At 32.4% G+C, this 17,143-nt stretch overlaps 1 protein-coding gene across 1 annotated transcript in view; it reads left to right on the plus strand.

The window, feature by feature from the left end:
* Positions 1 to 17,143, plus strand: part of LOC118204019 (uncharacterized) — a 174,261-nt gene that overhangs the window by 91,998 nt on the left and 65,120 nt on the right. The gene's annotated exons all lie outside the window — the stretch shown is intronic.

Consider the following 17,143-nt stretch of genomic DNA (forward strand, 5'->3'; position numbering starts at 1 on the left):
ATTCCTTGCGCATATGCTCTTTGCTAAAAATAGAAATTGGCCTGAATGGTCGAAAATTGCCTTAACTCCACTGACATTTTAACACGAACTACGCCATCTGAAATGATGTCTCACCTCATACAGAATAAGCGGAATTCCTGTAAAAGTTGAACTCAAATATTGCAGAGTTCACGCATGTAAAATGAATTTTACTCCCATGTTTCGAGCATTTATTTCCTATTCCTTGAATGCGCTCCAACACCACTTCATCCGCTGAAACGCATTATATCTGTCACCGATGACACACTGTACCTGCCGCGTTATAAATTTTAGTTTGCCACCCTAGCTGAAGTACCCGTCGTTACCCGGGATTTGAGCAGCGTGAAGATTCTTCATTTATGGGGGATGGAGGGGTAAATTTTTTGAATGCAATTTACTTAAAATAACAATGCGTATAAACATTCAAGAAAATTCTATATATTATAAAACATTAAAAAATGTATTTATTAATTTACTTGGAATTATTTTGTTATCAATTTGTATAAAAGAAATACATATAAACGTGAGGAAAATTCATTTTTATAAACTCTTTCCGATGGCCACACTTCAGCAATTGTTATTAATAATGCCTCAAACATCAACTATAGCTTCCTTTCCGTGAATGAACAGTTTAAAATATAGTTGACAGTGAAAACTTGCTATATTGGCACACTGCAATTACGAAAAATCTGTTGGATCGTTTACCATTTGTTTCTTGTTAATGTGGAAACACGCCAAATAAACTTTCTTAACAAGGCCGCTACAGGAGACAAGTACTACCCTACTTCTATTTGCCTAAGAGGAGAAATGAATTGGTGACTGATATTTTTAAGGGAAATTTGCTTATGTTTACGTTACACATGGGAAAAAACCCATAAAAAACTCAAAAGATAGTCCGTTCTCCGGATCTGAAATCGGGTCGAACTAACAAAGTTCAGCTGTCCTATTCGGTCAGCCACTTCTGTGCCTATAAACTCTTAAGAATACCTTCCACAATTGCTGTCAGTACTTTAGCAACCTGTCACTTATTACATAGTCACCTCAATGAATATGCATTATATATAGTTATGAGTATTTTATAATTTCAGAGCTAATGAAACATATTACAAGACACAGCCTTCTTTTCATAAATCAAATAAATGAATGCTCACTTTTATGAATAATGATTTTTTCATCCCATGCGAAGCAAGGCTGAATATGAAACAAAGAAGATGGAAACAACCGGATTTCAGCAAAACAGTATTAAGGATGTTCTCACTACAAACTAAAGAAACAAAAACGCACTTTGCTTTTATTTTAAAATGGCATCTCTTTCAAACAACTTGTCCCATAGAATTCGGACATAAAAATCTCTCAGAAGAAACAAAAAAAGGACCAAAAATACCTCTCATCCTTTCACAAAAGCGAAAGATTATTGCACCTCTTATTTTATTATCTACTTCGGGACGGAAAAGGATTGACGCGATTGCGTTCGAAGAAGCGAGGCATAAACAAGATTCGAAAAGAAGGCGTACTCTCAAAAATATGACAATAATTTCCGTACGTGAAAGCATTCGGCGAAGGAAATCGAAAAGTTTTCCTTCGAAACTTTAGGATGGAATATGAGCTCTCGCCGACGATGGAATAAAATAGTTATATGCATGTTTTTCTATATACGCACTAGGATTATTACTGTATAACTGCTCAGTTATTTCATAATAAAATGCTAGAAATGTTTCATAAATTTTAAATAAAAATTATACATAAAATTATGTATCATTAATTATTAGAACCAGCATAGTAATTTTATTGCAAGGTGAGGGGTAACTTGGGAAACAGTCATCATATAGTTAGTGAAATTTTGTAAGAATTTCGTGTGTAATCGCAGCTTATAAGATTTCTGCTACGAATTTATAGAAAATTTGCTCATAAAAGGATTTTGACTAACAATTTCAAAATAGTTTCTTCATTAATAGAATTAATTTATAATAATAAATTCGCAATGAACACTTTATCCAGATTAAAAACATTTTTCTCCTGAATTTAATTCCTCCTCTTAGGCAGATATTCTTCCGAGCTTTGCCATAATCGAATAACCTCACTATTATTAGTTCAAAGGGGGAATTTGCCCAGAAGGACTATAATTTCGTTTTGGCATTTTGCAGTGGTTCACTATAAATGTCGGTTCACGTTTCAAATTGTTGCCACCAAATATTAGAGTTCTCTATTATAATTTTAAAAAAATTAAATAATGAAGAATCTGAATAAATCTATGTATTTTCCTGGCATTGTTATAAAACAACGGTACTTAGAGCCATCCAATTTTGAATAACGTACGTTTCCACCCGAATATGGGCATCTGGGAGCCCAAATATGGAATTTGAAATTTGTTTTATTATCGACTTCTTATTTTGTAACATTTCAACGAATTGTTGATTAACAAACTCAACGATTTCAAAGCGAGCAATGGCAACACTGTACGAGAAAAAAACGTTAGCTCCAGCGTGCGACACTGTGTATCGGAAATTCTAAAGATAGGCTCATTTTAAAATTATTTTGCGATATTGCTGATGAACTGAATTTTATGATTTAAATTCAAAACCCATGACATTTAATAAATAAAGGCAGCACACAAAGCGTTAAAAAACGCACCTTTGAGCGTAATGTAAAATCTGAAAACTTTCAGATTTTGTTTTTCTTTCTGAAGTCTGTTAGCACCTATAAAATATATTTTATTTATAAAGTACTTAACCTATTAAGTAAACGAATAAAATTGGGTTCTGTGCACGGGTAAATTTATTTCGTCTTGCAATACTACGATGCAATAAACTTTACTGTAAATAATTTTCTAGAGTTTTGATTCAAACGTTGTCTCCAAATGCTCTTTTAATTTTGATGTTATATTATTATCGTTGGTATAATGCTTTATTCGGTGCTTTTCTGAGAACTGCACTCATATTTACAATTCCTTTCCATTTACGTTGAACATTTATTTTCATCATACCGGGTTAAATTCGCAAAACTGCATGAGAATAAAAAATAGTATAATCCATTTAATAATCTCGATGCCATGCTTTGCATAACCAAAAATGTTTCGCATTCAGTACAAGTATTTTAAATGAAGAATATTATGGCGCGTTCTGCACCATTTAACTGCACCTAACAGCTATTTTTAACTGCAAAACTATTTTTAACCGCCACGAATTAGCACACGAATATTCCAAAAATAATCGTTCCAGATTATTTATGGACTCAATGAATAAATTCAAATCACGTGCCTTCCATAACAAAATGAGTTTACCATACCCTATGCACACTTTTTTCTCACGAGCAGTTGTTTTTCCTTCTAAACCATTCCTTTCATATTTTTATTCTAAAAGCAAAGAATGTGCTCTTAAGCTCTTAACAGCGGTTTTCATAGAAAACTTACTTCAACCTTTCCAAAAAAAGAAAAAAATAACCTTTCATCTCGTTCTGTTTGCAAATATTTGTTTTGAATGTAAAGCGTTAAAACATTTGAATAGAAATGATATTAGATGTTTGCAGTGGCTTTACAACGATGATGGAAAAAATTCAGACATTTTTTACGGAAAGATAATCTGTTATACGTTTATCAGAGAACTGTAAAACTTCAATAATATTAAATAATACAAACATGTTTTTAACACATGTTTTAAATGGATAAATTACGCAAACGGGATTTATTTGTTAATTTTATGAATCCTACAAGCGCAAGATTGATAACATACAGTAACTCGCATTTTTTTCGGACACTTGCAGAATTCTTGCAGAATGACTTTATTTTTTTATATATACTACTGATCCTCTGTTTTAAAACATGTTTCGTGAAAAAACATTATTCAAAATGTTTTTGGTAAAAATAATATTTTATTCAAAAAATTCTGAAAATGAACTTGCGACATTGTATTCGACATTGTGAATGAACAGTATATGTGTAATAGAAACATAAAAATAACGAGACATCCAATATTTCGTTGGGTATATTTTAGCTAAAATTACACTTTTCTTGCGCTTTAGTATGGATTGAAGTAATCTTTTCGTATAAGAATGTTCCATTTTGTTCCATTTCTCCGTAAGAATTGATTTTAGTATAGAGTTTTCGATGAAATTTCTTGTTTCCTTATTCTTGTCTCCACCTTATTCGAAATATGTTCCATAAGCTTTGAAACCTCAAAATTTGGAGAAGTTTTGATTGCTTCAGAACAGTTTCATAACAACCACAAGCAGACACTTAGCTACTTAACTATGTATTTAAGATTGTTATCCTGACAGAATTTGAAACATACTTTACATTAAGCTTTCTTGGAGATTATTTTCTCTGATTTTCATTATCCTAATCCCTATTATTTCGACCAACACAAATTTCTCATTCCAAAAGCAGAGAAATGTCCCCAAACCATTATGCCTTTACCGCCTTACGTAACATTAGGCAGTAAATTTTCCGAATTCTATTCTTATTTCGAATTTTGCAAATATTAATTCGCCTATCGGACTCGAATACTCTGACTTTTCCGTAAATATAATATTGTTCCAATAAGATAAAACTTTGCCTTATTATAGATTTTGCGAATGCCAGGTATATTTTCTGTATTTTCCTGTTGACGAAGAATTTTTTTCCTAACTGATCGCCCATCGTATTCATGTGCCCTAAATGACTCCTCAAAAAACTTCACGTTTAACTTCTATTAAAACCGTTCTTGTAAATGAAATGAACGTTTTTCAGTATTAAGTTTTGTGTTTTGTTTGATTTTTATAGAATATACCTGCGATTCCTTGGTGTTAGTTTGGAATGTGATCCAGACTTCAGTGAACTTTCAACATTTCCACACAATTTCCATCATTTTAGTATATCAAAGATAGTTAAACACTTTATATCAAGGATTTGGTTACTGTTTCCAATACATTTACCATTTTTAAAAAGATGAATTATGAAATTTCTAGCAAAACTTGTCGTTGATTTGTAATATATTTTGCTGAACTGCTAGAAACTTCTAAATGCAGATGACGTATTTCATTTAAAAGAAAAATTAGCAACAAGAAAAACTGTCTATCAATACATTTCAACAAACCTTGGAATTATTACGTGAGTTACTGATTAACACATTTTGGATATTTTATTACAAGGAATATCTTGATGATATTTAGTTTACAACGGACAAGGCTTAAAACAGAGAAAATATATCAAATTAGAAAAGCATATGAAGTCTGCGTTTCGATGTTTAGTAGAAGATCTATACAAATAAATTTCAAAAATGCAGGTGTCCCAAAATAAATGTGAGTCACTCTATGTATGCACGTACCTCGCACTGTAAAAAAATCGAAAATATCTAGAACAACCAAAATTTGAACATAGCTAGTCCTCCACCCTATCACATGCACTTCGAAGTCGGAATTTCGTAGTTCGATTTTTCTTATTGATTTTATATTTCATATAAATTTAATTATTTTTTGACTATCGAACAGACTGATATAGAAGCGAGCAGTAGAAACACTGCTGGAAATAATACATTCTTTCTTTCGGCGCGCCAGACTATTGCCTTCTAGCAAAATGTAATGCATTTATCTTAACCACCAAAATCGGCTATTTAAAAGCGATTATTTTATTGCGACTGATTGAAGTAAATTATTTTTATCTTCCAGTTGCCATTGTGTTATCATTCAGTAAAGTATAAGGTATTTAACTTTACTTTACTGAATACTTTACTTTACTAACTAAACTTTACTTTACTAAATTTAATCGGTCTGCTATGGAATAAAAATCTAAGTGATTTGAGAGGAGAAAAACGCAGATATTCAGGGGTTTTTTTTCATTTATTTCACAAGGTGTTTAAATGAAAATATCAAATATGTTAGAAAACTTATGTTACATGTATTCATTAAAATCATTATATATATATGGGGAAGGATTGATGATAAGCATAACTACAACTCATGAAGTTAAACTAGGATTTATTTATTTACATTAGAATGAAAAGAAAAGTAAAAAGAATAATGGTCAAAACATTTTGGACACGTTTGTCCTCACTATCGTTCACGTCTCATCTCATCTGACCACACCCTAATCTAGATGGCGCTCTTACGTAATCGTAGTTACAGTTACAGTTCCCACATACATACATACATATATATATATATATATATATATATATACATTTCATTAATTATTCTAGGCGGTTGGCCGCCCATGCGGCTAGTTAAAAAAAGGCTGATGTGAACATTACATAACTCCCTAGTACGCCTATAAAATTAAATATATTTTATACTATATTTCATATAAATTATACGCATTTTTTTCATTTATATCTTGCATTTTATTTAAACTTTATTGGATTGAAATTAAATGTACTTCGCCGATAGCGCATAAATCACAATAGAATAAATGCACTATTTAAAATTCACTATATTTGTTTACCATAGCGACACTCTGACACTAGGTTCACTTAACAGCGTTACATTCTTATTCATTTTATATCTTGGATCTTGGATTATAGCTTTATTGCTGGCTTTTAGCTAACAGGAGCTCTTACGAATATATTAAATTCATTTTATAACTCAGAATGACAAAATTTATATCATCTGAAGAATTATCTAATAGTTGCCATAAGTTCTATTCAAATACTATAATGAATCTTAAACGATGTATAAAAAAGTTCAATGTTGAATTCAAGTACTATAATAAAGCTAGAACGATGTATGAAAGAAATTAAGCAAACAAAACGGAAGAAACAGCTTTTTACAGACGATTCAGTATTTCTCATTCAATTAATTCAGTTCTCACTTTCCGACAGGGCAAAAATACATAGAAACTCAAAATATCTATATTAAAAATTACGAAGTAAATCTTAAACACTTATTTCCTTGAATAAATTATGGATTAAACATGATTTAATTCGCAATAATAAAAGAAGGCGTTATCTTTGTTGTTGCGAAGCTTAGTTTCTCTAGATTGGCAACAAATCCGCTATTTTTTCAAGTTTGAAATGTAAACGAACATGCCCGCTATCGAAAAAGTTATTAGGCTTAGCCGCACTTAAAGAAATTTTAAATTGTTGATAACTCCACAAATATTGCAAGCAGATTTACTAAAGGTATAAAAACCTTAACCAGAAGATAAGAACAACATAATTCAACCATTTTAAAAGCAAAAAATGCACAATTTACAAACATATAAGGCTAAACAAACAGCGCACTGAGCCGAGTAACAGAGTGGATATATGTATACAGATATTTATATATTTTGGTGAGGCCGATTGCAACCAAAATACGAGGTGCACATCTACATGTTATAACAGTCCTACATACAAAATTTCAATGTTCTGAGGCTATTCGTTTTTGAGTTATGCGAGATACGTACGTACGTACAGACGTCATGAAAAATTCTTTTAAGAATTTATTTTAAATCAGTTTTATAATTTTTTTGGGGGGGAAAGAGTCCTTTATTCTGTCTTTACGTACAGATGTCACGCAAACACATCGTTAAATTGCATTCGATAGCGGTCAAAATGGATATTTTCATTGAAATATGATACCCGAAATGTTTGGCGATTACAATACTTCTTTTTTACTTCGTACAAGGAAGTAAAAAGGATGTGCACAACTATATGTTACAGCAGTCCTATATACAAGATTTGAACGTTTTCGGCTAATCGTTTTTGAGTTACGCTAGATATATACCTATGTACGTAGGTACAGACATCGCACAGAGTCTATTTTAAATCCATTTGACATTCCGGTTTTGAAAATATGTCCTTTATTTTGTCTGTATGTACAGATTCCACGCAAAAAAATCGTGCAGATGGATTCGGATACTGTCAAATTGGATATTTCCGTTGAAATATGATACCCGAAGCTTTTCGCGATTACAATACTTCGTACAAATAAAAGTGTAGGCTAAACATATAGTTATTGAAAAGTGTCAAGTAACCAATATTATTGAAATTTGATATAATTGTTACATTATTCGTTTATCTTCTTTAAAGGAACGTAAGTTAGCAACCGACCATTTAAAGTATGTATAGCCATGCATATGTTTTTATATGACTTGTATAATATAATAGCATGTGAAATTAAACTGAAATTAAACCATAAAAATAATTAATGAAATTTTTATAAATAATGTATTTCCTTGAAGATATGAAAATAAGTTTACGATTTTTCCAGTTCGTGAAGAGAAAATAAATTTTCATTTTAAAGGCAAAGGCAATTAAATTAAGCAGGCAAAAAGTAGTATTTAACTGAGGGTATTATTCCGTACGTCTGTAGTATTCAATAGTAACATAACAGCAGTCGTTATTTTCTGCATTGAGAATGGTTATTGCGTCAAATTTAGAAGAAAAAGTATCGAGCAGTGTTTGGGGTAACAAAATTTGCTAAGAGAAAACTACCACTATTAAAAATAAAAATCTCCTATTTGACATCATATATTAAATAAAAGCATTAATAGAAAATCGAAAGAGAATACGCTATGTTTACTATCTATGCATATAATGATTTTACACTTCATTAAGATCAAAATGAAAAAACATTCTCTGTTGCATAATGGGAAATAATTCTGATTTCGAATTTGTACTTTTTAGCGAACTTTCTAACGTGTTATTTAAATATTTCTTAATAAAAAGCAAATGTGAAACATTTCACTGTCAGATTTTTAAATCCTTAGGATTAACTCCATACTAATATCAAATAACTGAATGAAAGAATAGTAAAATGCGGTATTTTCGTCTGCGAATTTCGAATGCTGTCGTACTCTATTCAGGAATGTTTCCCCCCAAAAAAGGAAAAAAAGTAAATTGGGGAGGATTTCAGTAACGTATTTTGTATACAGCTTTCAACGCTGTAATTCTATACATAAACTTATTCTACAACCTTTCTAACAAACAGCTTTAAAAAAAATTAAGAAATTTTGAGACGATATATCTAATCCTTTTACTTAATCTGATGAAGCCATGAAAGTAAAAAATGTAAAAGTAGGGTTTTAGATCTAAATAAACATTTATTTGGAAACATTTTTCTCAAAATAAATACATATACTTATATATATATATATATATATATATATATATATATATATAAGTATATGTATTTATTTTGAAAATGGTATATATATATATACCATTTTCAAAAAAGTCCTTAACTAACCTTTGTTTTCATAACAGGTGACGTGCATATTTACTGTCACTTAGAAAAATGTTTTAAAGAGCTCGAATATTTATGTTTTGGCATTTTTAAGATTTAAACAAATAATTTTTATTAAAATTAATAAATCTAGTTTTTGATACGTTCCTCCGATCCCCATACTTATGTTTAGAAAAATGTTGTACTATTTATTATGTAATAAATAAAAATAAAAGACAAAATGTTTGACTGCCGTACGAGAGAAATCTATAATTAATATATATTCATTTCATTCCGAGATATTTAATTTAAAAATTTGGGATATATGATGTCAGATCCACTTTGCGTTGAGGGGTCGATTAAGAAATAAATTCAAATAATTCGAGATTGATTCCTTCCGTTCAATGATATTCTTTGACAATTTACTGGTGTTTTTAACTTATAATCTTGGTACATTGAAAAAAGGAAAGAATTTTCATATGAATAATTTTTAGTTTTACAGACTCTAAAAATGCATTCCTGGGAAAATTAAGAAAATTTGCATATTATGTCAAAATTCTGAAAACTAAAGGTCATATTTTAATGAAATTTATTGTGAATACTCATTTATAACAAACAAAGAGATGTAATTCAAAAGTCATTTACGCATGATTATCAGTAAAGCTAATAGTGGTGTCCAGAATCCACATTGTGATATCGAACAGAAAATGAGTGTAATACAAGGTATGATTCCCTCTTACAACCAGTCAGGTCGTGTAGTGTTACACCATGCTGGACAGGAACTTTTTGAGGAGTTCCTGTGGCAGTTGATCCCACTCACACAAGGCAGCTTTTAGTTCCGGGATGTTCTCAGAGAGGAATGACGGTAAGAAATTCTCCTTGCAAGAGCGTTTAGGTCAGAAGATGTGACTGAATAATCCATGCAGCGAATATCTTCACTAGGTAATCGTCGACCATCTGAATCCTATTTAGACGAGCATTGTCTCCATAAACAGGAACCCAGGATCAACTGCTCCCCTGAAAAGTCGAACATAGGGCTCTAAGATCTCACCCCTATATCTCATAGCAATCAGGGAGCCTTTGTCAAAAAAAGCTGGAGTGTGGGTCCGTCTAACATAATGCCTCTCAAACCTTTACACCTGTATCACCGTAATGATCCCTTTCTCTGATGAGGGAAGAACGGTATCGTGTAGTAAAATCTAAGAATCAGAGAATCTAAGAATCAGTGTCCAGGCTGAATCTCGACTTATCTGTAAAAAGGACCGTGGTCCACTGACGTCTGGGCCAAAGCGCATGTAGTCTGCACCATGTTAAACCCGCTCTTTTGCTTGCTGATGTAAACTGTTCTCAAACAGCGGGTGTTCTGACATACAGCCTTATTTTATGAAGTGTTCGAAAGTGCAAAATAACGATTCTCGTTCGTCGTTGTCATACTTGGGATTCATACTTGTTTTATGTCAGTGTTCTTTTCGTTCGTCATTTGTTTCGTTCGGTATATCTTCGTGATTTATGATATAGTATAATAACAAATATGAAACGAACTGATGTAAAGTCGGGTCATACATAACAAAGAAATTGTGCAACGGTAACTATTATTATAACTTCTGTTAACAGATAAACTAACAGCCCTTGTCCTATCCTTTCTGGGTAATATCAAAATAATTCACTGAGATCAGAAGTTTATCTAAATTTAAGACATCACTAAGAGAAGATTAAACATTACTAGTGCTTAACTGAAGCTTATGCTTCTGTAGAATTATCACAGACAGAATTACGACTGGAAGCACTCAGTGAGGAACAGAGATCGTTCCTGAGCTGTTACAGTTAATGAATATGAGAGCTCGCCCAGGAATTAAGTGGTGCTACTAAATTACTTGCTGGTGTAAACTAGTCCAGATGTCTCATCACGACATCGTTTGGTTGATTTTGCTCGTTGAAAGCAATGTTTTGTTTTATACATTATTTTTAACCAGAAACATTTACTGTTGAATTTATGGATTTTGGTCAATTGACATTCCGTTCTTTAGAAATCTCATTTATAGCGCAGACAATACTCGCAATTATTTGTGTTATTAAATGAGGAAGATTCTGAACGCATATATGTGTCTGTGTGTTTTCCTCGTATTGTGAATAAAAACGACGACACAACCACCGAATTTTTAATACGCGAAATGCTCCGAAAAATATGGGCACTTCGAAGTTCAGAAATTTTAATGTCGAAATTGTTTTTATTTGCTTTATATACGATACTTATTTAATAAATTTTTCCTTAACAAACTCAGTGATTTGAAAGCGAGTAGTGGCAACACTGATCGAAATAAAATATTTTTATTTCCATTTAGAAACAAATTTAATCTGTCTATTACTGTGTTACAAACTAAGAGATTTAAGCGCAATAGACACAGTTTACAAGAATATTTTTTTTACATTTTAATCTGAATGATTTAGATAAAAATGCAATAAAATCATAAAATGTTTAATTACAAATATTAAATTTCATGTAATCCCATTAGTGGGACTCAATAAAATCATTATAAATTGTTTCGTTTTCATGATAAATGTTTTAGATGGCCGAGCAAGTCAAAATATAACAATATAACACAATTCGAAATAAGTATTATATACAAGTTTGCAGATCAGTGACACAAAGAAATAGTTAAGGTTAAAGATAAATTGGGGACTTCACAAAATTTATTAAATATCTGAGAATTTTTAAAAAGTTACCAAATTGCATCAAATTGTCCATCAACACGCTGCAGCATTAATAAGGTAGTTTGTCAATTACGGAAGTCTTTTTCAAATAAAAGTGTTTAAAACCTAAAAAACAATGAGTAAACACTTAGATGTATCTGGTTGTAACGAAAGTTTTCTGCAAAAACATTCTTAATAAAGTTATAAAAAAACATAAAAAGCAATATCTTTAGTGCAGGCAATAATCACCACCCAAATCTACGGTTTTTGCCAACATTTTGGGAGTTTTTCAAAGCCTTTGGCCCAGAAACTTGGTGGCGTGAATCCAAAAACAGATCAACCTAATTTCGGACGTTCTGAGCACAATGGAAGATAGCATCAGCAAGATGTAGCTACAGGTGTGAGAAAAGGTAGAAGTCCGAAGGGATAACGTCGGGGGCTATATGGTGGGTCTGGCAAAAGATTCCATTCGAGACGGTATAGAGTCCAGCCGGTGAATGCAGACACATGTGTTCTGCACTTTCATTATCTTGATGGAATATTACCTTTTTGCACTGGAACTCAGTTCGACGTTTTTCCTTGACAGCAGAGTCAACATGGACTAGCATCTCTCTGTCGAGGGTTTTACCTTTTCCCAGATACTCTTTATGGATAATACCACCGCAATCCCTCCAGATAAGAAGCATTATTTTTTGTAGTCAAATTACGCTTTGCTATGCTGCCGATAGGCTCCCCGGGCGCAGACCAACCCACGTTTTGGCCTGTGTTGTTGAAATAAATCCACTTTTCATTCCAAGTGACGATTTGGTCCAGAATTTTGTCCTTCCGTTGATATTCAAGCAGAATAGCGCAGGCCCAAAAACGTCTGTCCTTATCTGCTTGAGTCGGCTCCCGCGGCACCCAGCGATTGAAATTTTACGTCCTGTTAATGAGATGCATAGCGAGACTAATGGACATGGCACTATCGTCTGACTACTTAGCAAGCTCTAGAGTGGTTGCATAGAGATCTTTCACAATTTCTCGTAGGCGGGCCTCATCAACATCAGTAGGCCGGGCAGAGCACTCTGCTTCTTGAATGTCTTGGTCCTTGTTTTTGATCTTTCGGTACCAAACCTCCAGAGTGTCGTATGATACAACATTAGTGTCTAAAGCTGTACAAATGATTTCGTGATATTCTATATCTGACTTTTGCAACAGAACTGTAAGTAAATGATGGTTCTAATCTGGTAGCATGATAGTTCCATTTCAGACACCTTGTATTTAATGATAAAGATTTTTTTTACAAATTTCACAACAAAGTGTTCTAAAGCTAGTCTTTCTCCTTCAAATGTCAAAAATCCTTTAATTAAATATTTTTTGTGCAGAGCATATTTGCGGTGGCGGGAAACTTTCGTTAAAACCTGATCTGTGAAGTAAAGTTTTGCAATCGTAATATTCTTATTAGATTAAGATTTCAAAAGCAGTACTGGGTAACTTCACTGATCAGAATTAACTGTGACTGCAACCTTCCATAGAATATGAGCATGGGAAGCCCTAATTTGAAATTAAAATATATTCTATTATGGATTTCATATTTTGTAACACTTCAACGAATTTTTGATTAACAAACTCGACGATTTCAAAGCGAGCAATGGCAACATTGAACGAAAAAAAAAAAAACCTTTATCTCCAGCGTGCGAGACTGTGTATCGGAAATTCTAAAGACATGCTCAATTTAAAATTATATTGCGATATTACTCTTGAACTGAATTTTATGGTTTAAGTGCGAAGAACACGATATTTAATAAATAAAGGTAACACACAAAATGTTTAAAAAACGCGCCTTTGGACGTAATGTAAAATCTGAAACCTTTCAGATTTTCTTTTCTGTTTCTGCAAGCAAACTTAAATCTATCTAACTATATCTACACATTTATCTATATTATCTACATTTATCTATCTCTGTATAAAATGCTTCAAACTTCATAGTGTATGAATAAAATCATACCCTACACTAAAAACAATTTTTATTTACTATTTTGTGTGCAAATAATGAAAAGGAATTTATGGCCAGTCTCTTTTACAAAATAATATGTATTGGTATCCATGTACATTTTTTCCTCGCATTGTTGAAATGATTTTAAATCGCTTCATTTGTCGATCATTACACATAAATTAAATATCAAATTTAAATAGCTGACGTTTCGCTTAATGGCAACATACTGGCTCATGCGGAATATCAAAATATATTATTACGAGCTGTGGCAACATATCTCTTTGAATATTCGGTTTTGCTGATTACATTTGGAAATTAACTATGTTACATTGTGCCGAATAGCAACACACTGGTGAAATGAAGTTAAAAATATTTCATTTCGGAGTAGTGCCTATATATTTCTTTTCAACCGCTAGTGTCTGCTAATCAAATCCATTCTATCCTTGCAAAATGCAATAAATTCAGACAAAATTTGAAATAAATTAGAAGTAAAATTTGAAATTCGGTTTTGAGCTGCACATGTTCAAATAGAAGATTAGTTTGTTGAAAATTTGGTAAATTTAGGTGAAATACAAAATAAATAAAAACGTTTAATAAATAAATAATATTTAAATAATAAACAATATTTTCAATAAAATATATGACAATACGTTTTAAAATAATGTAGTTTTTTAAACGTATTAAAAACCACTAACTAGGTTTTCTAATAGTAAAAAATTATTCCTTTTAATCACAACAAAGAATTATGTTTTTTAATAACAGTATTTTTCCACAATTTAGCTAAAATATTAATAGGCTAATTTTGGAAGTCCGAGAGATGAAAAATTAGCAACTGCCTTCGCAGGGAGTCGAACCACAGACCTCTAAAATACCGGCCCAGCGTGCAGAGCCACTACACCACGAAGGCACGCTAGTAAAGCGGGAGAAATACCTTAGAAGATATTTAAATAAATTTGAATGTAATGATTAGCATATGTGTTTTGTATCTATACTGTAAGTTTTGCTGCTCATATTACAGCTCTTTTACTTTTTACTTCCTTGTACGAAGTAAAAAGGAAGTATTGGAATCGCGAAAAATTTTAGGTATCATTATTTCAACAAAAATATCCATTTTGACGGCTATCGAATGCAATTTAACAATGTTTTTGCGTGACATCTGTACGTAAGGACAGAATAAAGGACTCTTTTCCCCAAAAAAATTATAAACCTGATTTGAAATGAATTCCGAAATGAATTATTCATGGCGTCAGTGCGTAAGTACGTAAGTACGTATAAATGTATGTATGCATCTCGCATAACTTAAAAACGTGTAGCCTCAGATTGTTGAAATTTTGTATATAGGAATGCTATAGCATGTAGATGTGCATCTCCTATTTTGGTTGCAATCGGCCGCACCAAAAGTATATAAATATATGCATATATATATATATATATATATATATCCACTCCATTACTCAGCTAAGTGATCTCTATTTCTTTATTTCTTTTAAATTATTTTATTACATGTTTGTAAAGTGGGCATTTTTTGCATTAAAAAGGATTGAATTATATTTTTCTTATCTTTCGGATAAGGATTTTATGCCTTTATTAAATCTGCATACAACATTTGTAGAATTATTTCAACAGTTCAAAAGTTGTTTAAGTGCGGCTAAACCTAATCATTTTTACTATGGCAGCTATGCTTGTCTACATTTGAAACTTAGTAGAATACTGGATTTGTTCCTAATCTAGAGAAACTAAGTTTCTCAATAACAAAGGTAACGCCTTCTTTTATTATTGCACATTAAATCATATTTACTCCATACTGGAATTTATTCTAGGGAAAAAGTGTTTAAGATTTAGTTAGTACTTTATAATATTGTTGCGTGCGTACGGGTTCGTTATGAAATGAATGCACAAGTCCGATGAAAAATAAACAAAAATTTATTATTATCACAACAAAAATGCTTAAATTTTTTCAAATTATCATGCAGTATTACAATATCTCACAGTAGTTATCTTTCAACTACTCAAATGTCCAATAGAACGTAATTCAAAACAGCTAAAGAAGGCTAATCCGCGAATTCGTTACAATCAACAAGAGCAGTTTTCTAAACAACAACAAACTTAGCAACTACTACAAACTGAGATGTTTTCCTCCTTTTATAAGCTTTTAAAATCACGCGCTAGAATTTTCCAGTACTTTCTCGAAATCAAAAAGAGATATTTATTTATTTAATGCACGCGCTCTTGTATTTTCAATTTTCCGGCTTAGCTTTCTTTTAATATTCGTCACGCGCTGCACTGCGCGAGAAATAAAACCATTTAATTTATAATTGAACTAACATTAGCTTTTTAAATACCAAATTCGTAATACTGCCTCCTTCCCAAGGACTGCACGTCCCGGGCAGTACAATCCCTGGACAGGAAGCTAAACTTACAACTGTGGCATAAATAAGCATAAGCATTACATTACAATAATAAACAACATGAACAATAAATGCAATATATAAAACAAATCAAATGCTATCAAATACAAATCAAATACTAAATGCAAATCAAATACTAAATACAAATCAAATACTAAGTACAAATCAAATCAAAGACACATTTAAAAACAAAATGGACCATGGTCTTATACTATTTACAATTATTTACATTATGTACTATGGCCATAGTAATGAGCTAACCTGTCGTAATGACCGACTTAAGGTTTAGAGTTCGAAGACTTACGGAGACGTCATTCAGTCTGTTCCGCACTGTACATGGACCATCCGAAGGTGACTGTAGTTTAGGACTGAGACCTTTTCGTTGAATCGGGTTCCACAACCTCACCTTGTCTCCTTCGTTGGATCTATGTCCAGTAGCTCTCGTGTTGTATCTGGTCTTCACTTTCTCCGTCGCCAAGTTCACTCGCTTTCGTGCGAAGCGGGGCATCACTTCAAAACGGGCCTGGACATCTTGGATGTGTTCCTCAGGCGATGAAGGCGCATCCGTACGGCGATCAAACTGGCGGTCACAAGGCAGACGAAGGTCTCGACCAAAGAGCATCTGGGCTGGAGAAGAGCTGGTAGTCTTGCGTTTCTTTTCGACCCTAGTATGATTTCGGCAGCTTCCCAAGCTGGATCTTTCGGACAAGGCGTCGGCATTTCCAGGCGAGGATCCTTTTTGAGGATGGATAGTCATGCCATCAGATGCTGAAAGCAGTTTGTTGTTTTTCAAGTCTAAGGAAAAATTGTATTTCCTTAGAAAGTCCAATCCGAGTATGCATGGATCTGTGATATCCGCCACATAGGCTGTGTGATGGTAGGCGGCACTTCCAAACGTGATGCTTACGTTTAACTTCCCAGTTATATCGATCTTATC

Source organism: Stegodyphus dumicola, chromosome 9 (assembly GCF_044657685.1).
Source record: "Stegodyphus dumicola isolate Sdum_Otavi_A_Nest chromosome 9, ASM4465768v1".
Classification (NCBI taxonomy): domain Eukaryota; kingdom Metazoa; phylum Arthropoda; class Arachnida; order Araneae; family Eresidae; genus Stegodyphus; species Stegodyphus dumicola.